At 38.5% G+C, this 24017-nt stretch overlaps 1 long non-coding RNA gene across 3 annotated transcripts in view; it reads right to left on the bottom strand.

Annotated features, from left to right (window-relative positions):
* Window positions 1-2098: 2098 nt before the first annotated feature.
* Window positions 2099-24017, bottom strand: part of LOC147579925 (uncharacterized) — a 51402-nt gene continuing 29483 nt past the window's right edge. For all 3 annotated transcript variants that reach the window (XR_015252330.1, XR_015252331.1, XR_015252329.1), the window contains exons 3-4: window positions 2850-2947; window positions 2099-2227 (exon numbers count right to left, since the gene is read on the bottom strand). This is a non-coding gene — a long non-coding RNA (uncharacterized LOC147579925). The remainder of the gene's footprint in view (window positions 2228-2849; window positions 2948-24017) is intronic.

The raw sequence follows: 24017 nt of genomic DNA on the forward strand, positions 1-24017 counted from the left end.
CTTTCTTTTGAAAGAGAAAGAGAGCATGAGTGGGGGAAGGGCAGAGGGAGAAGGACAGAGAGAATCTTAAACAGGCTCCATGCACAGCGTGGGGCTCAATTTTACAACAGTGAGATCATGACCTGAGCTGAAATCAAGAGTCAGACATTTAACTGACTGAGCCACCCAGGTACCTCAAGACTCGCTTTCTTAACCAGAGAGTTGGATGGTGATATGTGTTTGTCAAGAATTTGATCAATGAGTGAGCAACAATGATAGACATGCAAATTATTGCTTCTATATGGCTTTCTTCTCTCAAAGGATCATAGGGACAAACTTGCCTATAATTATATTTTGCTTAGGTATGGCACTTTTCATTAGATGATATCAAAGTATTTTGCAAATGTTAATTAAAATTTGCATCTTCCCTGTGAGGTGAATGTGATTGTTTTCCTGATATATGGAGCAGCAGACTGAGACATAGAATACTTTAAAGGCTGCCCAAGATTACCCTGATGAACAGTACATCAAGAACGAAAGAGACTGTTCATAAGTTACATGCTCTAACTTGCAACACTATATAGTTACTTGGTAGAGGTTAAGTAATTAAGAAACTTTTCCAAGAAGGCCATTTGGCCTTGGTGCCACTAAGTTTTCAGAAGCATCAGAATGCTTGTCTCCTAGGCAGAAATGGAGGCAACCCTATCTAAGTGAGGGAGGGAATGTTACCAGGAGACTAACTGGTTTTGTCTTCTCCTCAGAAGTTGCAGGCTTCATTTCCACCTGCTATGCTAGGCAGATTCTATGGCATTGGGTGGAGTTTGTAAAAGCAGGGTTTTTGAGGAATGGGGATACTCCCCAAGGTATTACTGTGGATACTACTGGGGATTTCAGGGTCTAAGTAGAGCAAGCTAAGGGTTGGATAAATGGTCTCTCACTTTTCATAAAAACACAAAAATTCTGAATCACCCCAGAGACTTCTATAATAATCTGAGTGTGTTATAGGATTATTGAGCCCTATCTTTACAGGTTCTTAACATGGAAAGATTTTGCTCTTATGAGTGTTCACTTGGTGGTCATGTGGAGAAGTGGCTGATAGACAAAAAAAATAGTAGTTATGGTGGAATGTGTTTTTTCCTTCTTCTGCTCTCATTGCCTCACCCCTGGACCACTGCCTCCTCACTTATTTTGTCATATTTACTTGTTTCTTCTTCAGTCTGTCCTGTGAAAACTAACTGCAAGATTAGTTTAAAGCACTGCTTTTTTTTTTAAATCTTTAAAATGTTTTATTTATTTTTGGCAGAGAGAGAGAGACAGAGTACGAGCTGAGGAGGGGCAGAGAGAGAGGGAGACACAGAATCCAAAGAAGGTTCCAGGCTCTGAACTGTCAGCACAGAGCCCGACATGGGACCTGAACTTGTGAATGAGCCGAAGCCGGATGCTTAAACAACTGAGCCACTCAGGTGCCCCAAAGCACTGCTTTCATGGCAAATCTCTTCTTAGAAATCTCTCATGGCCTTTCCTTGCACAACAACGTCAACAAAAACAGCAATAAATATAAGCCGTGTCCTTAGTTATGAGTAGACATTGTGCTAAGGTCTTACATACCTTATTTTTATTTCATCACAAATATTTCTGTATAATTTGAAGACCTGTTCAAAATTGGATCCTACCCTCCTTTTTCAGTTGCATTTTCTAACATGTACTCTCTGCTCCAGTGGTACTGTGTCTCATTTCTCTGCCCATACCCACCCCCATCCCTGCTTTAAATGCCATTATCATTATCCTTGGCTCATTGTTTCCCTCTCATTCAATGGTCCACTTTCCTCTGCCCGTTCAATTCGTTTTTCAAGGAGCAGCTTGAGTCCCACTTCAGGGCTTCTACCAACAATTCTATTTTCCTTCTAGATACTAGTCACTATTGTTGAATCTATTATTATCACTCAATTACTTGCCAATCTATTTTCTGATAGACTATCAGGGCATATTGAGTACCAATGTGCAAGATGTTCCTTGATTCCTCCATTTTCTTTTGGATCATCATCTTCTTCTAGATTTGACTTCTATATCAGGTAGGATAGGTTAAGTTATCCTTCAGTAGTGAAGCCTCAAATCTTAATGGTTTCTAACAACAAAGATTTATTTGTTACCTATAATATGCATCTGTTGTAGGTTGGCTGGAGGCTCTGCTCCATGCCTCCTTATTCAGGGATGCAGGCTGATTGAGGGGCAACATCTGGAACATTGCCTAATGCAGGGACAGGGCAAAAAAGATGTGGCTAATAATACACTAGCTCTTAAATCCAAACCCATATCTCTTCTCGCTTTTTTTATGGTCAAAACAAGTTAAATGGCTATGGCTAACTTCAAGGAGTACAGGGAAGTACAATTCTATCATGTACCTGTCAGAAAGGAAACCAGAATATTTGCCAGAAACTCTGATGACTAATACAACATCCTTTTTTGTATAGACAAGATCAGTGGTTTTCAAATTTTTCACTATATCCCATTATGAAAACTACCTTTTACATCATCACTGAATATACAATACATATATGCACGTACTTAACTGAGACAAAGTACTCTGAGACAGAGTACGATTTACTCTGGTATTTTTTCTTCCATTCCATTTAGCTTCATTTTTTTAAATGGGTATTACCCACTAAATTGGTTTTATGATCCTCTGATGAATTGTGACCCAGGATTTGAAAAATACTTGTCTAGAAGCCATAGGCCCAGCACTGTTAACCCTTTCTCACTGCCAATCCCACTTTTTTTCTAACTGAAAATCCCATTCCATACATTCACCTTCTCTATAGCAATATGCTTGCTGTTAAGTACTGCTGGTGAAAAATCATATGAAGACTCACTGGAGGTTGGAGACACTGCATTTGTAGAAGTCCGATCACCATAATTGTGTAATTGTACTGCAGCTTTTTGTGTGTCCTACCCCATCACTGTCTTCTCTCTGCAAATGAGTCAATATGCACACACAATTAAGGTCATTTAGGGACATGCTCCTTCAATGTCTCACCTCATGTTTATAACCTTGTCAGTCAATATCTGCCTTCTCTCTCACTTTCTTTCATTTGGTCTCAGAGAGGGTGGTGTTACTTTATGAAGGTACTCTTATTGATTATTTGAGTGTTCATCTGCTTTCTCCAGGAGCAGGTCTATGTCATTAGGCTTGCATTCGAATCATCCTACCTATTTCGCTTATTTCTGGTTGCTGGATTGCCTTAGGTAAGGTGTTTCTTTTTTCCTCTTGGGCTCATTATTTATCTCTTGGGTTTATACACCTGGTTGCCATTCTTAAATGCAGGAAGTACAAGGCAAGTGGATCTTTGGCCCAGCAACCAGTCCCTCCTAGGTACCTGGAGAAGGTCATCTGCTCTCTACCTTTCTAGCTTGGAATTAAGGGAAGATTAGCCTTGCCATTGGCTCTCTCCTGGATTTTGGGAGTCAGGAAGATCAGCATACTTACATGTGGGGTTAAGGTAGGCTATCCCAAGAGCCATAGTTTGCTAAATGACAAGCTCTTCCCAGTATCCACTGCCTCTGGTCTTCACCCCTGAGTCTGGTTCACAGGTAAAGAAGCCCCACATCACGTCACTCCCCTGGAAGACTGAATGGCTACTGCTTCACTTATACTCAGTTACTTGTCTGAAGGTCCCAGCACATTGTGACTCAAGAGAGACAGATGCTTTGTGGGAATGGACAGGAAGGAGCTGCCTTAGAAATGCCCTTTCCTGGGATCCTGATAGCTAGTTGTCTCCCTAATTACCTCCTTATTGATATCTTTCATTTGCTACTACCAACTTTCTCAAAAAATAAACTACACCTGTTTTCTCCCTTTCTTATCTTACATTTGCTTTAGAATCTACTGCAATGAAAGGGAGAATAAAACCTCCCTGAAACTGCTTTGGCAAAGGCAACCATTGACCTATTAATTGCCACATGCTTTGCAATCTTCATGGTTCTGAGGTCTTTTTTTTAACCTCTCAGCTGCACTGACTCTGGCTGACCACTCCCACTCCTTTTTTGATTCTCTTTGGCTTTTGTGACAAAACTCTCTTCCAGTTCTTCTCTTATTTCTCTGATTCTTCTTAGTCTCCTCTTCTGCATTTCCTAACTCTCCTATGTTCTTGTTTTTGGTGTCACCCATATTTGTGTTCTGTCCTTTCTCACCCTACTTGCTCTCCCCTGGGTAAATCGATCCAATCTTTTAACTTCTGTGTTTAGCCACCTGTATGTGAGTGATTCACAAATTCAGGTCTCTAGTCCAGATCTCTTCTGGAATCTAGATCTATTTTCACAGCTTCCAATAGTACATTTCTACCCAAACATTCCACAGGCATTCTGAACTCAGCAGTCCAAAATGGAAAGTAATCTTTTTCAGAAGTAGTAGCTCCAGAGTTTTTAAATGAAGACCAAAGGGCCAAATATGGCCTGCTGACTATTTTTATATCGCCCAAGGAAAATGAATGGTTTTTACATTTTTAAATGGTTGGAAAACTCAAAATAATAATATTTCAGAAAACATGGAAATTATATAAAATTTATAGTTCAGTGTTTATAAGGAAAGTTTTTTTGTAAAACAGTGTTACCCATTTGTTTATGTCATTGTTTATGTTTGGTTATAGCTTTCCACTACAATGGCAGAGATGAGTAGTTGCAGCAGAGATCATATGGTTCACGATGCCTAAAATAATTTAGTATTTGGCCCTTTGCAGAAAAAGGTCTGCTAACCCCTGGTGCAGCTAAATGGACCTAGCTTCAAAGCTCAGCTCTACCACTTACTCTCCATATCACCTGGGCAAATTACTTTACTTCTCTCGATCTAAGTTTTCTTATCTAAAAATGAAAATAATCATATTTACTGCTCAAGGTTTTTTGTAGATTCAATGAGATAAAGCATGTAAGACACTTGGCACAGTGCTTGACATATATCACCTCATATTTGTTAACTATTGTTGTTTCTCACCAAACTCACTCTTCCTCTTGTTTTTTCTCTATATGATAGCTACATGGTCCACCAGTCACCTAAGCCAGAAATTTGAGAGTCATTGTAGGCCATGAGTACTATTTGTTGTTGATTTTACCTCCACAAAATCTAAGATGTCCATTCTTTTTTCTTCACAGCTACTGCTACTGCCTTAGTTCACACTCTAATCTTCTCTTGCCTGGATTGTCCTTAACTTGTCTCCCTGACTCAGATCATGTCTTCATTTCTCTATTTTCTATACTACAATGTATTTTAAAATGAAAATCTTACTGTGTTACTCTTCATCTTAAAGCCATGCAAGGATTCCCCCAATGTCTGCATGATAAAGCCTAAGCTCCTTTCATCCTCCTCCAAGGTTAGTTCTTTGCTCAGGCTTAATTTTTACCATGCCTACTTTGGACATCATGCACCAGCTTCAGTATGGCTTGAAATTTTCAAAGCCACCTGGAATTCCCTTCTCCATCCTGTCAATCCAGGCAGCTCCTACTTCACTTTCAACATTGAACCCAACCATTACTGCCACTGTGAAGTAAGTTTTCTTTAGTTCTAACCTCTCCCTATTCTTGTGCAGAATTGAGCACTCCCTTCTTTGAGTTCCCATGGACCCTTATGTTCTTCAGTCACAGCATGTAATTGTGATTCTAGATTATAAACTCCTTGATAGCAAGATACCTGTTCAGGTCCCAGAATCTAGCACAGTGTTTGACACATTGTGGAAACTTACAAACATTTACCAAAAGAAAGAATGAACAGAGTCCTACGGAAAAAATACACACGTACATAATTTCTCAAATGACTATCTACTTGTCTTTTCCCTCTGTGATTTTCACAAGATCAAAGTGATTCTTAAAGTGTGGTATCCCTACACCAGTATCACCTGGAAATTTGTTAGAAATGCAGGTGCTTAGGCCTCATCCCACACTACCTGAATCAGAAACGCTGGAGGTAGGGCCCAGTAAACTGTGTCAATAAGCCCTTGAGGTAATTTGGATGGATGCTATAGTTGGAGAACCACTATCCTAGACTAGTTTTTCTCAGACTGTGACTGTGTACCACCTGTATTGGAATTGTCTAGGCTGATTGTTGAAGCTAAAGATGGCAGGCCCCATCCCAGAGTCTCTGGGTGCATGAAATAGCTATGGTTTCAACACTGGCTGCACATTAGAAGTACCTGGGCAAGACTTAAGAAAAAATAACCAGTGCTCTGACTTTATTCCCAGAGATTCAGATTCTTTGGGTTTGGTGGAGGATCCAGCACAGCTTTTGTTTTTTTTTTTTTTCCCCAAAGCTTCCTAAGTGATGGAAGTGTACAGCCAGGGTAGAGCATGGACTATGAGCATGGACTCTGGGGTCTGATGATTCAACTTCTAGTCCTAGCAGTGTGACTTTAGGTAAGTTAACTCTGTTTCACTCTCTTGTCTGTTAACAAGGATTAAGTGAGATAATATGTATAGAGTGCTTATCACAAGGTCTGGCCCACAGTAAGCTGTTAATAGATGTTAGTTACATTTTCTTTAGTGAATAAAAGCCCTTATAGTTTTTTATGTACACCAACATTTAGCAACCATGGAGCTAGAGGATATCCTTAGTCCCCGAAACTGACTGAGTGCTGGTGGAATTACTTTTCTCTTCAGATGGTTTGATTAGGAACAATGTAAATCCCTCAGTTTTCTGGTGGGCTATTTCATCCAGATAATCAGTTCTGACTAATCCTGATGGTGGTGACAAAGTGTAGGTATACCTGCAGAGACCTGCAATGTTGGAAGTACTTTGAAAGTGTCTATCATGATCTCTTGCTCAGAAGTGTTTCATAGGTGTATCTCTTCTTCCTAACTAGATTCTAATTCTTGTGGGCAGGAACTGAATCTTATATTTTGTTCTCATATCACAGTGCCCAGCAGAGTGTTAGATATACAGGAGACCTTCAACTTGACTGAAACACAGGCTCCAAATATGCCAATTTCAGTCCTGCCTAGTGTGATCCTGATTAGGTTTTCTAAATTCCTTGAGTCTTGATTTCCTCATCTGGGAAAGGGAGAGAGTTAGTTATTTCAATTTACTTCCCAGGGCTGCTATGAAAAAAAAAAAATGTCTATGGAGCACCTCAGAATTTCTAGAGTGCCTTCAATTTTCAAATATTCAAAGAAAATAGACACAAAGTTTCATCACAGCTTGTGTTTCATCACAATACATGTTGGAGCTCCAAGTACTTATTTGAGGTTGCTGTATCACCAGGTATCTTAGTACAACCTTCCTTCATTGTGGTATCTCATTGTGAATGATTTTAACATGAATTGTATAAATGCCCACTTACAAAAAGTATTAAGTTTTAAGATACTACTACTTTTTAAGCCTACCTTTTTAAAAATTTTCTTCCTTGTAAAATTCCAAAAGTCATCTATTTTTTAAGATTTGATTGGCACCTTCAACAGAAAAATGATAATTATAGAAGCACAAAGGGCCACTATATAAATCTCATATACTTTATGGACTAAAAGTATGTTAAACAGATGAAGATTATGATTTTCATTCATGATGAAATAAATAAATCTTGTTTCCAGGAAATTGGTGGTGTTGTTTCAGTAATTAGGGCTTTGTAATGATGTCATCTACATGATTTTTATCATTGAATCCCATTAAAAATGATTATCACCTTTGAAGGTTTTGGGTTAGAAATCAGTACATCAGAGAATATTCCCTTTGACCTAATGTTAAAACAGAACTTTTGAGAATCAAAACCAAACTGGAGGTACTCTCAAACTTATCTGTCTTCACTACAATTATGCCTTGTACCTTTCTTTATCCTTACTTAAATCACAGAGCATTGTTCTTAAGTTTTTATATATAGTTACTATAGTGCTTTGGGCAGCTGGTTTTTATTTTAGTTAGAATTAGTCACACTGTTCTCTGGCCTTGGAATTTGTAAGAGTTTTGGATGGCGAGACTGTTCTTGGAAGCTAAGGCCTGTGTAATTTTGTTAGTTTTTTTGGCTTGCTGAATTCACTGCTGTGGTTCTTGACAGATGAAGGGTGTGTGTGAATTGGCTGTAATTTCTTTGTTGTATCAGGCAAAACTATGCACTGGGTGACTTTTAATAAACCAGTTTTATTTACTTTCTCAGTGTTGGAACATTTATGACTCCTAGAAAGAAATTGGGTAGGCATGAGTGCTCTCAGATTGTTTTATCACTGTAAGATTTCCCCAAATACCTCTAACTGTAATTAGAAATGTAATTGGGTTCATGAGGATTTGTGGGATGATTCTGGTGTATCTGTTTGAGTGTTAGAGCTTAGATTACCTATTTAAGAAATTACCTTTTATATCATAATTTATTCTTCACATAAGTCAATTGGGAATCAATTTTCCACCATTGAAATTTCCAGTCACATCAGTACATCTTTGTATTTCAAAGTTGGTTTCATTTTTTGTATTTGATCAAATTCTAATGGTGAGTTTTGCAATTCAACCTGGAGAGCTAGGTGGTGGAAACATTTAGTAATGATGTTCCAGCTGATTTGTTGTCCCATCTAAAAATTTCAGTAGAATCCTTTCGTTTGTCAGACATTTGTTGAGTCTCTGCCATGTGCTAACGCCTGGGCTAAACGCTAGGATACCGTGGGAACACAGAGGTGGACAACAGTCTTTTCTCTCAGGAGCTCACAGTCAAAAGGGTGTCAGGTGATAAAAAAAAAAAAATCCAACACAAGGGCTGTGCTGGAGATGATGCCTAAAGCAAATTTCCACTATTTTTTCCTTGTCAGAGAAAGTCAGGGATGGTCTTTCTCCATCTACAGCCTCTCTTGAAAACTGGTGAAGACTCTGTGATTCAGAGTACAGACTGGCTGTAGGTTTCTAGTTAGTTCTTTAGGAAACAAAAGAAAACAAGAAGCTTTTGCACACGAGGTGGTGCTGCTGCTCTGTAGCAAGAACACGCATCACTCTTAGAGGCAGGTAAGAGTCTCCTATCATTTTTGGCTTGTGCTGAAAAGCTGAGTTTTTAGGCTTTACCCTCTTAGGCCTTCTAGAGCTTTTAATTCCTAGGTGCATTTACTTTCTAAATAAAAATATCTATTTCATTTCTGAAGTGCTATTCCTCCCCCATCTTAAAGGGAATGCTTTTTCTTTCACTAAAAGTTATCGAGGCTTTCCTGGAGCATTTGAGAAATATGGTATTTACTACCTACATGCTCTGGGTTTTTTGTTTTGTTTTGTGATTTTTGGTTGGCCTGGCAAACTTTTGTAATGGCTTTGGCTATAGAAGGACTTTTTTTGAAAGGGTGGAATGGAGGCAGGAGAGGGAGGCCCCAAAGTACTGAATTGCATTAGAGTTTTTTACAATTGCTGCAGTATTTCTGGTAAGAAAAGTTATTAGGTGTTTATGGATGTTTCAAAAGACCAAGGGAAAAAAAGCAGATTCCATTTTAAAATATCCACTTGGGGACCCTTAACACTCAGAACAGAACCTAGGTTGGGAATGCTAAGGGGTGTGATCAGCGTAAACCAGCAGTTGTTTCTAACATGGGGGTGTTAGCTGGATGCAGTCCAAGAGGAAAGGGGTTGCCAGAGCATTCCATGGGGAGGATAGGTTGGCTTGGCCAGGTGGAATCAGGAATACAGGCTTTCCTCCTACTGAGTCACACCCAACTTCTTAAACAGGGAAAATCCAGCTCAGTTAATGGAGAGCTCTTTACTTGTCTGCCTCCTCCAGGAGGTGTGGAGGGAAGCAAGCTTATGGGAAGAGGTAAAAACGGAGTTCCATAAGGGCCACAAAGAAGTATTTTAGGCTAATAATTTTGGGTTACCGTTTTAGATTAAAATGATTGTCCTTCCTGGGACATTTGGGTGGCTCAGCTGGTTAAGCATCGGACTTCGGCTCAGGTCATGATCTCACAGTTGTGAGTTCAAGCCCTGTGGTTGGGCTCTGTGCTGACAGCTCAGGGTCTGGAGCCTGCTTTGGTTTCTGCATCTCCCTCTCTTTCTGCCCCTCCCCTGCATGTGTGCTTGCTCTCTTTCTCTCAAAAATAAACAAACATTAAGAAAATGATTGTCCTCATTGGAGACGAGGTTGCTTTGAATTAGTTTTTGCAGGGTAGGTGAGGGAGTGGCTTTAACTTGGTCCACTCTCCCATCCGATCCACTTTGGAATCCACAGGCCACATTTGGCCATACATTACTTTAACATTCAAGTTTTGGAATATTCTGGGGGAAAGTCTGTAAGATATGTTATGAAAATTATGCCAGATATTCTTTCAAAATATTGTTTTGAATGAGTGGTATGAATAATGAGATCCAATGTTCACATCTTTCTAATCTCTTTGGTGTGAAAGTGATAAAAACGGTGTCTTGCCACATAACACCTCATTATACCGTTTGTTCCTAAATTGATTATACACATATATACACATATATATGGCATTATACTGTGTTATGTAAAGTACAGGTAACAATATATGCATATTATATGGGACAATTATATAATATACTATGTATGTGTGATGTATACAACACTAACATAGGTAATGAATACATTAATGTATGTGGGTGCTTTTTATTGTATATTGTGGGATGCAGCAAGCAATAAAAAGACTACTACTTGGTAAACTTCGGGCTGTATAAATCAGTAATTATGTGTTCTAAAGTTCAAATCAAATTAAATGTTAATTTGGAACTCATTCTCTGTAAAACTTTTCTAGTCACTATTTCCAATATCTGTAAGTTCAGGACAAAATTATGAAATATTAAATGAGTCAGCCAATACCCAACTTATAAATGGATTGTGTTCCAGAAGTTTCTTTTAAATATTTATAAATCAGGGGTGCCTGGGTGGCTCAGTTGGTTGGGCGGCCGACTTCGGCTCAGGCCATGATCTCACACCTTGTGGGTTTGAGCCCCACGTTGGACTCTCGCTGACAGCTCAGAGCCTGGGCCTTGCTTCAGATTCTGTGTCTCCCTCTCTCTCTCTGCCCCTTCCCCGCTCATGTTCTGTCTCTCTCTCAAAAATAAACATTTTAATATTTGTAAATCAGAACACATTCCTATTAAAAAGATCATATATGATGGTTAGTTTCTCTAGGTGCCCAACAAAAGCTCAATTAAACTATAATGACTTTTTTAATAACTCCAACTTGATTTCTGGGGTTTGAAGATAAGGGGCCATGAGAGGAGATAAGAAGGAAGTAGAGATGAGAAGGAAGTAGAGTTTTTCTGCTTTTATGAGACGGAGCCAACTCTAGGCAAACCATTTAAAATAAGAAAAATGTATATTTGGCCAGTGCCAACTTCCCTTTCTGCCCCCTTCTTGCAAGAATCCAGGACCTTCATGCTATCATAAATGCTTCCCATCTTGTGGCTCCCCACTGAAGTCTAACATACTGTATCAGTGATGTGGAAAATATGGTCTTTGTATCATTACACAGAATCACTTGAGATGCTTGTTAAAAACAGATTTCTGGATCCTACTCTAGATCTACTGTGAATTGGAATATCCAATGATGGGGACTGGGAATCTATCTGGATTTATAACAAACTCCTTGAACCACATTTAGATTGGGCACCTCTGAAATGAAATATCTTATTTCATGAGAAGAGCCAAAAGTATAAAATATAATGTAGTCTTTAAAAAGAAGGAGTTTCCATCATTCGCCACAACATGGATGAACCTGGGACAGGGACAGGGACAGGGACAGGGGAAATGGAGAAATGTTGATCAGAGGGTACAAAATTGCAGTTCTGTAGGCTGAATGAGTCTAGAGATCTAATGTAAAGTACAATGACTATAGTTAAGAATATTGTATTGTAACTGGAAATTTGCTAAGAGAGCAGATTTCATGTGCTCTCACCATACACACGTAAAATGGTAACTATATGAGAGTGATATGTTAATTAGCTTGACTGTAGTAATCATTTTACTATGTATATGTACATCAAAACATCATGTTGTGTAACTTAAATATATGCAATTTTTTATTAAAAATAAATAAAAATCAGAAGAAGGAAAAGGAGAAGGAGGAGGAGGAGGAAGGGTGGTGAGAAGGAGGAAAGGGGGAGGGAGGAGGAGGAGGAGGAGGAGAAGAGGAGGAGGAGGAAGAAAACAATAACCAATAGTATAAAACAGTGTTTCTCAAACTTAGGCATGCATCAGAATCACTTGGTGGGCTTGTTAAAACACAGATCACTGGGCCCTCACCCCCAGGGTTTCTGATTCAGTAGGTCTGGGATAGACTCTAGAATTTTCATTTCTTTTAAAAATTTTTTACATGCTTATTTATTTATTTAATGTTTATTTATTTTTGAGAGAGAGAGAGAGTGAGCATGAGCAAGGGAGGGAGGGCAGAGAGAGGAAGACAGAATCCGAACAGGCTCCAGGCTCTAAGCTGTCAGCACAGAGCCCGATGTGGGACTCGAACTCACAAACCGTGAAATCATGACATAAGCCAAAGTTGGACGTTTAACCAACTGAGCGGCCCAGATGCCCTGAGAATTTTCATTTCTAGTAAGTCCCTAGGTGACCTTCATGCTGCTGGTTTGAGAGACACACTTTGAAAACCATTGATTTATTATACAGTCTCTATGGAATTCAGAGATATTTGCATTACATTTTTTTTAAGTTTATTTATTTTGAGAGAGAGAGAAAGAAGGCAAGCAGGGAAGGGGCAGAGAGAGAGAGGGAGAGAGAATCCCAAGCAGGCTCTGAGCTGTCAGCAGAGAGCCTGATAATGAGCTCTGTCTTATGAACTGTGAAATCGTGACCTGAGGGGAGATCAAAAGTCAAGAATCGGAAGCTTAACTGAATGAGCCACCCAGGTGCCCCCAGAAATATTTGCATTAAAAAAAAGGCTGCTTACAAACCAGACCTATAAATACGGAGAACAAACTGACATTGCCGGAGGGGAGTGGGAGGAGGGTGGGTAAAATAAGAGAAGGAGAGTGGGAGATTCAGGTTTCCAGTGATGGAATGAATAAATCATGGGAATACAAGGCACCGCCAAGGGAATATAGTCAATGATATTGTAATAGCACTGCATGGTGACAGTTGTGGTGAGCATAGTATAATGCATAGAGAAGTTCAATGACTAAGTTGTACAGCTGAAACTAATGTAACATTTTGTGTCAGCTATACTCAAATTTAAAAAACAAAGTTGTGATCAATAGTTTTAAGGAAACTGATTAAAAAATAAAAAAATAAAGAGGCTGCTTACTAACCCAAATGGATCTCAGATGGAGCACTGCAAAATGAAAATGAAAAGGATGTAGAGGGTTAGAACTTCTGGGTGGAGGCTGTGGCGTGTGTGTGTGTGTGTGTGTGTGTGTGTGTGTGTGTGTGTGTGTTGGGGTGAAATGAGTGAGCATCTTGAGATCTAACTAGGAATGTGACTGGATTTTTTCCCCCTAAATCAGACCCTGATTTTCACAGCTTGTTCTCTCTAATCAAATCCTAGATCGCTCCTAGTAGTTCCAATAGCAGTGACAAGAGGATAAGCTGGGTGAGGAGAGGTAGGGCACAGAATCTATGCCTCTCCTGGAATTGTTCATTTCTGGAAATCTATTGTTAGCCATTTATTTAAACTTGCCCACATTGGAATTTTACTTTGGCCACCAGAGGGCTCTCCTAACATTGTATAAACGGACACATCCTGCCCTAGCAGAAGAAAAGGAAGTGATCTGTTAACCTGAAGAGACTGGAAATTTTGACAAAATTTCAAATTAGGGAGTTTCTACACTATTTTGATTATTAGGTTTTACCTGAAATTATAACAAGATTTTAAAGTCACTAATTGTTATACAGAAAAGGGCAATAATATAAGAACAATAAATAAATGCAGGCTTGGAAGTTTGAGTCTTCACTATGGATTTGGCTAATAAAATTTGTAGTGTGATAACTGCCAGATGTGTAGGGCAGGGATTTGAAAATTAGTGAGTTTTTTAAAGAGATGCAGTATGCCAGACTCAGGAATTTGTTTTGTTTTGTTTTTCTTTCTGGACTGAGAAGCCTGTATTCAGAATTAATATTTCATAGGTAAAATGTTTTTTCTATTGTGGATGGAGATACAAAGTGCAAGTCCAAATGTCTCTACACATTGGTTTTATAGCTTAGCCTTTATTAGTCTTGACAAAATGAGGGAACTTTCAAGACAAGTTGTTTAAATAAACAATAATATTGTTTATGGATTTGTTATTTGTGGGATCTTAGAGGCACAGTGAGCACCACACTGAGAAAAGATTATATATTTCTTGATCCTAAAAAAATGAAGTAAAATACAGTAATTTGGTTTAGTAAAGAATGAAATCAAGGCTGGTTTCATGAGTGTGTTACCTGTGCTGTTACACAGGGCCCTGTGCTTAGATGGATCTCATGTTTGGTTTAACACTCTCTGTCATTATCTTGAAATCTTAATAATATTTGAACAAAGAACTGACGTTTTCACTTTGCACCGGACCCTGGAAACTATGTAGCTGGTACTGAATGGAATAGATGATTGTTTTCTCCTGTTTTTTTGTTTGTTTGTTTGTTTTGTTTTCTCCTCCTTCTCCTTCTCCTTCTCCTTCTTCAGAAAAGTAGTCTTCTCTTTGGTTGCATTCTAGAATTACCTAGGAAATTTCTGAAAATCCCAACAGGCTATCCCCAGATTGATTAGATCACGATCTTCATGGATGAGTTTCAGGCATTGGTATTTATTTATTTTTTATTTAAAAAATTTTAATGTATATTATTTATTTTTGAGAGAGAGAGAGAGCAAGTGGGAGAGGGGCAGAGAGAGAGGGAAACACAGAATTTGAAGCAGGCTCCAGGCTCTGAGCTGTCAGCACAGAACCCGACTCAGGGCTTGAACCCACGAACCGTGAGTCCAACTGAGCCACCCAGGTGCCCCTCATGCATTGGTATCTAAAAACATTCCTCAGTTTCTTCAACAAATGGAGTTGGGAAAACTGGACAGCAGCATGCAAAAGAAAGAAATTGGACCACTTTCTGATATCATACACAAAGTTAAATTCAAAATGGATTAAATGTGAGAACTGAAACCATAAAAATACTAGAAGAGAACATAGGCAGTAACTTCTTGACATCGGCCATAGTAACTTTTTTCTACATATGACTACTGAGACAAGGGAAACAAGCAAAAATAAACTACTGGGGCTACATCAGAATAAAAAGCTTCTGCACAGTGACAGAAACAGTCAACAAAACAAAAAGGCAGCCTACAGAATGGGAGAATGATATATCAAATAAGGAGGTAGTATCCAAAATATATAAAGAGCTTATAAAACTCAACACCCAAAAAATAAATAATCCTATTAAAGATGGGCAGAAGACATGAGCAGACATTTCTATAAAGAAGACGTTTAGATGGCCAACAGACACATGAAAAGATGTTCATCATCACTTACCATTCGGGAAATGCAAATCACAATTATAATAAGATATCACCTCACACCTGTCAGAAAGGTTAAAATCAGAAATATAAGACAGAACAGGTATTGGTGAATATGTGGAGAAGGGGAACCCTCTTGCACTGATGGGAATGCAAACTGATGCAGCCACTGTGGAAAACAGTGTGGAGGTTCCTCAAAAAGTTAAAAATAGAAACACCCTATGATTCAGCAATCACACTACTAGGTATTTACCCAAAGAATACAAAAACACAAATTCAAAGGAATACACGCACCACTATGTTTATAGCAGCATTATTTACAATAGTCAAGATATGGAAGTAGCCCAAGTGTCCATTGATAGATGAATGGATAAAGAAGATGTGACACACACACACACACACACACACACACACACATGGAGATCAGCCGTAAAAAAGAATGAAATCTTGCCATTTGCAACAACATGGATGGAGGTAGAGAGTATTATGCTAAGCGAAATAAGTCAGAGAAAGACAAATACAATATGATTTCACTTATATGTGGAATTTAAGAAACAAAACAAATGAGCAAAGGAGGAAAGAGAGAGAGAGACAAACCAAGAAACAGACTCTCAGTTATAGAGAACATCAGTTCTCTCAGTTACCAGAAGGGAGGTGGGGGGATGGGTTACATACATGATGGGGATTAAGAAGTATACTTGTGATGAGCACACCGGGTGATGTATGTAACTGTTGAATTACTATATTGTACATCTGAAACTAATATAACACTGTTAACTAACTAGAATTAAAATAAAAACTTATAAGACAATTTCTTGGGTGATTCCATTGTGCAGCCCAGGTTGTGAACCACTGTAAGTTTGGAGCCTAATTTTCAGAACCATCCTTCCATACCAATCTTTCCTGCTTGGATTGATCTTGTGGTTTCATGGCTTGTAAGATTTTAGACTTCTCACATAGGCTTTATGTGTTAGAAGAACAAATGTGCATGAAATTCAAGTCCTTTATATGATGTGCTTCATTTTTATTACTCTTACTTAAAAGATTGTGGAGCTACAAAGAAAACCATCTTTCCTAAACACAGGTCTAATCAACTTTGTATTCCCTTTAAATAGCAAATTAATGTACTCTGTTAAGAAAAATCTCAGGTATTTAGTGAGATTAAAATTGAAGAGGGAAATACATACTTTCCTCTCCTTTGCTAATGGCCGAATATTCACTAAGCGCCTTGCCCTGGCTGGGCCTGCATCAGGTTTCATTAAATGCCTCTTTTCTATCTGAAGTTGGGGGGCACTAATTGTTTTTTCATTATGAGTCACCTGTGGGCTTTTGCAATAATCTAGAAGTGTCTGGTCCCAATCCTTCTGGATTACAGGAATTGAAGGTCCCAATTAGAGACCTGGGGTCCTGCAAGGGCAAATCCTTTTAACCTCAATTCACTGGGGGCCTTCTCTGAACACAGCTGTTTTGCTGCCTTTAACCTTCTTGTTCGTTGCAAAACAGCATACAAGGAATTGTTTTCTCCTTAGCAGATCTTCCTAAAGTTATGTCTATATCTGCATACAGGTAATTTAGGGATCAATTCCAACCCCAGATATTTTACTATAAGAGTTATATTAAGTCCTTCCACTTGTTTAGCTTTGAATTGAGCGTTGAATACTTAATGACAAAATATTTAAATGTTTAACGAAAATATTAGTAAGCTGAAACCCAAAGGGAGATGAAAAACAAAATAATCCTTTGTCTCTCAGGGCTCAGAGATTCAGACCCACAGGGAGATAGCATTTTACTGCTATAATTTAATGGCCAAATTAGAAATAAGAAATGATGGTGAAGCTAGAGTTTAGGATAAGGTATTTTGATATTAAACAGTTTCTCTTTAGCAAATGGTCATTGGCAAGAGTAAATAATTTATGCATATAACTTCAAATTTTGGAAAGTAAATTTATTTTTTACATATGTCATTTTCTGAATTGAGGTGTGCATTTTTTTAAGTTTTTTTTCTGAGAGACAGAGAAAGTGAGCAGGGGAGGGGCATCACCCCTGGGCATCAGGGCACACCCCTGATGTGGGGCTCGAATTCACCAACTGTGAGATCATGATCTGAGCAGAAACCAAGAGTCGGATGCTTAACCAGCTGAGCCACCCAGGTGCCCCGAGGTGTGCATTTCTTTAGGTTCATAAAAATATCACTTAATAAGCATCCACTCAATATCATATATGATGCCAGATGCCTTAGATATTTTATCTCTAAACCTCAGAACAACCATGCAGTGTAGGAATTATTTTTTCATTTTTGATATGAGGAGACTGAGCATTGGAGAGGCTAAATGACTTTCCTTAGGTCACATAGCCTATTAATGTCAGAACTAGAACTCTCAACTACCTCTTTCCACTATACCACACAATCTCTAGAAGTTGTAGGCACAGGATTTTTTTAATTGTAGTAAAATATACTTAACATAAAATTTGCCATTTAAATCACTTCAAGTATAACAGCTGAATAGCATTTAAGTACATTCACATTGTTGTGCAACCATCACCACTGTCCATCTCAAGAATTTTTTATTTATTCCATACTGAAATTCTGTACCCTTTAACAATAACTCCATATTCCTTCCTCCCATTAGCCCCTGGTAACCTATATTATACTTTCTGTCTCCATGAACTTGGCTACTCTACATGCTTCATATAAATTAAATCATACAATATTCTTTTGTGTCTTATTTCACTTAGCATGTTTTCAAGATTCATCCATGCTACAGCATATATCAGAATTTTATCCCTTTCTTAATATTCCATTATAAATATACACTATATTTTATTAATTTAATTGTTTATCTGTTCATCCATTGATGACCACCTGGATTGTTTCCACTTTTGACTACTATGAATAATGGTGCTATGAACACTGGTGTTCAAATATCTGTTTGAGACCCTGCTTTCAATTCTTTTAGGCACTTTTAGAAGCGGAATTTCTGGGTCATATGGTAATTCTATACTTAACTTTGGGGGGAAACCACCATATTGTCCTAAAGCTTTAGAATTTTACATTAGGAAATTTGATTTTAAAAATACTCTATGTGGAATGCTGAGGTGCAACTCAACTACTGACTGAATCCACAGGACCAGATGTATCTCCTTGATTTTTGGGCTCTGATTTATGCACAGAGTTAAGGGAGCCTGAGTCATTTGACAAGGAAGAGATTGTTTTCCCCTCACTGTGGGCTCTTTGCCAACATGTGGCCATCCATATCTGTTTGGCTCTTGCACTGGGTATTCCAAACAGAAAGGAAGTTCTTTTGAAAGCATGTGCTTGTGGACTTCAAGCAGTATTACAAAGCTGTAATCATCAAGACAGTATGGTACTGGCACAAAAGCAGACACTCAGATCAATGGAACAGAATAGAGAACCCAGAAGTGGACCCACAAATGTATGGCCAACTACTCTTTGAGAAAGCAGGAAAGAATATCCAATGGAATAAAGGCAGTCTCTTCAGCAAGTGGTGTTGGGAAAACTGGACAGCGACATGCAGAAAAATGAACCTGGACCACTTTCTTACACCATACACAAAAATAAACTCAAAATGATGAAAGACCTAAATGTAAGACAGGAAGCCACCAGAATCCTCAAAGAGAAAGCAGGCAAAAACCTCTTTGATCTTGGCTGCAGCAACTTCTTACTCAACACATGTCCAGAGGCAAGAGATACAAAAGCAAAAATGAACTATTGAGACCTCATCAAAATAAAAATCTTCTGCACAGCGAAGGAAACATTCAGCAAAACTAAAAGGCAACCAACAGAATGGGAGAAAATATTTGCAAACGACATATCAGATAAAGGGTTAGTATCCAAAATCTATAAAGAACTTATCAAACTCAACACCCCCAAAACACAAATAATCCAGTGAAGAAATGGGCAAAAGACATGAATAGACACTTCTCCAAAGAAGACATTCAGATGGCCAACAGACACATGACAAGATGCTCAACGTTGCTCCTCATCAGGGAAACACAAATCAAACCACAGTGAGATATCACCTCACACCTGTCAGAATGGCTAACATTAACAACTCAAGCAACAATAGATGTTGGTGAGGATGCAGAGAAAGAGGATCTCTTTTGCACTGCTGGTGGGAATGCAAACTGGTACAGCCACTCTGGAAAACAGTATGGAGTTTCCTCAAAAAATTAAAAATAAAACTACCCTACGACCCAGCAATTGCACTACTAGGTATTTATCCATGGGATATAGGTATGTTGTTTAGAAGGGGCACGTGCCACTCAATGTTTATAGCAGCACTATTGACAATAGCCAAAGTATGAAAAGAGCCCAAATGTCCATCGATGGATGAATGGATAAAGAAGATGTGATGTATGTGTGTATATATATACACGTATACACACACACACACACACACACACACATACACGTACACACACACACACACATATATATACATGTATATACACACACACACATATATACACACACATATGTGTGTGTGTGTGTGTGTATACGTGTATATATATATACACATATACACAATGGAGTATTACTCGGCAATCAAAAAGAATGAAATCTTGCCTTTGCAACTACGTGGATGGTACTAGAGGGTATTATGCTAAGCGAAATTAGTCAGAGAAAGACAAATATCATATGACTTCACTCATATGAAGACTTTAAGACACAGAACAGATGAACACAAGGGAAGGGAAGCAAAAATAATATAAAAACAGGGAGGGGGACAAAACATAAGAGACTCTTAAATATAAAGAACAGAGGGTTACTGGAGGGGTTGTGGGAGGGGGGGTGGGCTAAATGGGTAAAGGGAATTAAGGAATCTACTCCTGAAATCATTGTTGCACTATATGCTAACTAACTTGGATGTAAATTAAAAAAATAAAATAAATAATAATAAAAAACTAAAATAAATAAATAAAGCAATCATTAAAAAAAAGAAAGTATGTGCTTGTAGGGGAGGGTTATTTTTCTTAATAAATTAAACCCAAACATCTCTCTTTCTGGACTCTGAATGGAGCAAGGCCTAATCTCTGATCATGTTATTGTTCAAATTATAGACATACAGAGCCACCTTGTGACTGTGGATATTAAATAATCCCATTTATGAACCTGTTGTCATGTTTTCACACCATAATAATGCTAATAGATGCAGCTGATGCTAGGCTTCCTTACCTGTGGGGCCAGACCAAGTAAGAACCACAGGGAAAAGAATGAAAACAGCATTCGGTAGGGTGGATGTTTTCACTGTGCCTCTAGTGCCTTCTGTATTAATAGATATTAATGACATCATATGAATTTGCTTTGGCAATAATCATTGTGTGCCCATGTTCAGCAAAGATGTATTGCATGTCTGCTCTGTCCTACTATAAGGAGTAAAGGAACAAAGAACTAAAGGCTACATCAATGATTTGCTATATGCTCCATCCCAGACTTTCTTCCCCATTTATACAACTATAGATCTGGAAGAGGATCATAGAATTTATCCAGCCCAATCTCTCCCTTCCTCAACTCTACTTCCTCCATGTTTTATAGATGAGGAAGATGAGGCCCTCAAAGATGGAGCTATTGTGAACACAGTTAGAGATATGGGTTTGAATCCCTATATATGAATGTGTATCTTTGGGTAACTTTCTTAAAGCTTTCTTAATTTCAATTTATCTGTACAGGAGAATTCAAATACTCCCTTTGTTCTGAAATATTCTACTTGGCTTTTGTGATACCATACCATTCAGATTTTCTTTTTTCTTTTTTTTTTTCCTGGTTATTCATTGTTTCATTTCATAGTCCCTTTTCCTCTGCTTGTCTCTTAAATACTGGAATTCTTAGAACTCTGCTTTGGGCCCTCTTCTCTTATTACTCTAAAGTCTTTTCTTAAGCAATTGCATCCATCACCATCTATAGGCTGGTTACCCCTAAATATGTATCTTCTGCCCAGAAATTTCTTCTGATCTCCAAACCAATACACTCATTTGTCTGCTTGATATCCCTCCAGGGATCCCATAGGCACTTTAAACTCCACATGACCAAAACTGAGCCAAGGATCTTCCCCCATATCTGCTCCTTCTCCAGTATTTGTTATCATAAGTTTTCTAAGTCAGAAACTGACTTAGAAACTAATTTGTATCCAACTAATTTTCAAGTCCTGTTGCTTTTTCCTCCTGACTATATCTGGTATCCATTGACATCTCTGTCCCTACCACCACTTTATTGCCACCATCCTTATTTAGATTCTCATCATTTCTTATCTAGAACTTCCACCGTCTCCTAAATGATCTTCCTGTTTCAAATAGCACTGCCCTCCAATCCATTCTTTATACAGCACTCAAAGTGATCTATCACCCAAACATATCTGGTCTATCATTCAGACACATCTCAGAGGAACGCCTCTATTTAAAGCCCTCCAATGACCTCCAGTTGTCCTTAGACAAAAGGTAAACCTGTAAACCTGTGTAGCAGGGTGGAACATTTATTATCCTAACAACTGGAACTAGAGTTTTTCTTAGTAGGAAAAAAGTGGTCTTTGTTAAGAAAAATACTTGAGCAAACTACTGGGGATGCTCTGAGAGAAGATTTAATGAATGACATGACATGCCAGAAGTCAAGGTAACAAAATAATTGTCAGTCAAAATAAATGAAAGTATGAAGTTGGTGAAAGTCCTAATAGTGAAGTGGCTGAGAACTTTGAGGAATCAGAATTTTAGTATTTACTTTATAAGTTTATTCATTTATTTTGAGAGAGAGAGAAAGCGTGCATGTAAGTAGGGGAGGGGCAGAGAGAGAGAGGGAGAGAATTCCAAGCAGGCTCTGCACTGTCAGTGCTGAGCTTGATGCAGAGCTCAAACCCACGAATGTGAAATCATGACCTGAGCCTAAGTCAGCCACTTAACTGACTGAGCCACCCAGGTGCCCCTCTAATATTTACTTTAATTTTTACAAGGCAATGTTATAGCCCTCTTATACATTCTGTAAAATCTTCTGCTTACACAAATTACCTGAGTGAGTCAGTGATTGTGTGTATGTGTATGTCAGCATGCGCGTGCTTGTGTGTGTGCATGCGTGTGTGTGTGTGTGTGTGTGTGTGTGTGTGTAAAGGAAAGGAAAGGGCTGGTCCCATGTCTTGGTCAACATTGTGCAGGAATAGGACCAGTACTTGCTCATGGCAGTGATAATCCTTTAACTGAATTAAGCAGAAATTCATAGTAATATAAACCTACTAGGAATTTGATGAAATCCTAGAGAAGGCTTTGGATTTTCCAAACTCCTGTGGAATGGGGTTTTAGATATGGGCTTATCTAGATCTTTGTTGAGTTGACAGTGAGTTACACTAGATTCTATTATCTTCATTATCTCTCCACTGCCTTTTACCCCCAGGTCTCTCATTTATCTTACTCCTGCACTTTAGACTGTAGGCTAAAAAACTTTTTTTTTTCCTGTTTATTTATCTTAAGAGAAAGAGAGCACAGGGGAGGGGCAGAGAGGGAGGAAGAGAGAGAATCCCAAGCAGGCTCTGTGTTGTCAGCACAGAGGCTGACATGGGGCTTGAACCCACGAACTGTGAGATCATAACCTGAGCCCAAATCAAGAGTTGGATGCTTAACCAACAGAGCCACCCAGGTGCCCCCATGCTTAACTTCTTCCATTTACTCAAACTTGATATAAATAATCTCTAATTTCCTTGTCTTTGCAATGGAGCACTGCTCTCCTCATTTTTAACTGGGTTAACTCTATTTTTCCTTCAGATTGCAGAGAATATTGAGGGCAGTGAAACTATTCTGAATCCTTCTGCAATGGTGATACATGTCATAATACATTCATCAAAACTCATAAAATACACACTATATGATGTAAAACAAGGACTTTAGTTAATAATAATATATCAATTTAGGTTCATCAATTGTAACAAATGTACCATACTGATGTAAAATGTTAATGATAGAAGAAACTGAAACTGGGGGTGGCAGTGGGGACAAAGACAGATACATGGGCACTCTTGTACTTTCTGTTCAATTTTTCTGTAAACTTAAAATGGCTCTAAGAAATAAAATCTATTCATTTTCTTAAATAGCTAACAAAACAAAAACAACCACACACACACACACACACACACACACACACACACACACACACACGGAGCACATGCAAGATCCAGCACAGGAAAATGGAGAAACCAATATACCTGGAAACCTTTATTTTAAGCTTTTCCCACTGTAAGACTTTGACATTGATCATGATAATCTGGAAGATACTAAAGAGACAGGTGGTACCAAAGGATCTCCATAACCCTTGCCCACTCTGTGAAGACACAAAACACCTTTGTATCCAAAAATCCTGGGGGAAGTATTTCAGACCAAAAGCTGCCAGTGTCTGGGAGGATCATTTAGAGGGAAGGGCCAAGTAGGTGGCTGAAGTCAGGTGGTTGAGAATTAAATCTGTGGGTTTGAACCTGCATCCACTGAAGTATATGAAGATGTAATGATAAAGGAGTGAGACAGTCCCTGAGATTTTAACCATAGTTGGTGATAAGGAGATGATGAGAAAAGACTGTCAAATCCCTGAAGGCCATTCTGCACTTCCCAGTGAGTGATATTCATGTTTAGAGCTTGAGAATTCTGAAAGGGTTGTGGTAACTAAAATCCAC

This window comes from Puma concolor, chromosome B3, assembly GCF_028749965.1.
Source record: "Puma concolor isolate L17-30 chromosome B3, mPumCon1.1.hap2, whole genome shotgun sequence".
Taxonomy (NCBI): domain Eukaryota; kingdom Metazoa; phylum Chordata; class Mammalia; order Carnivora; family Felidae; genus Puma; species Puma concolor.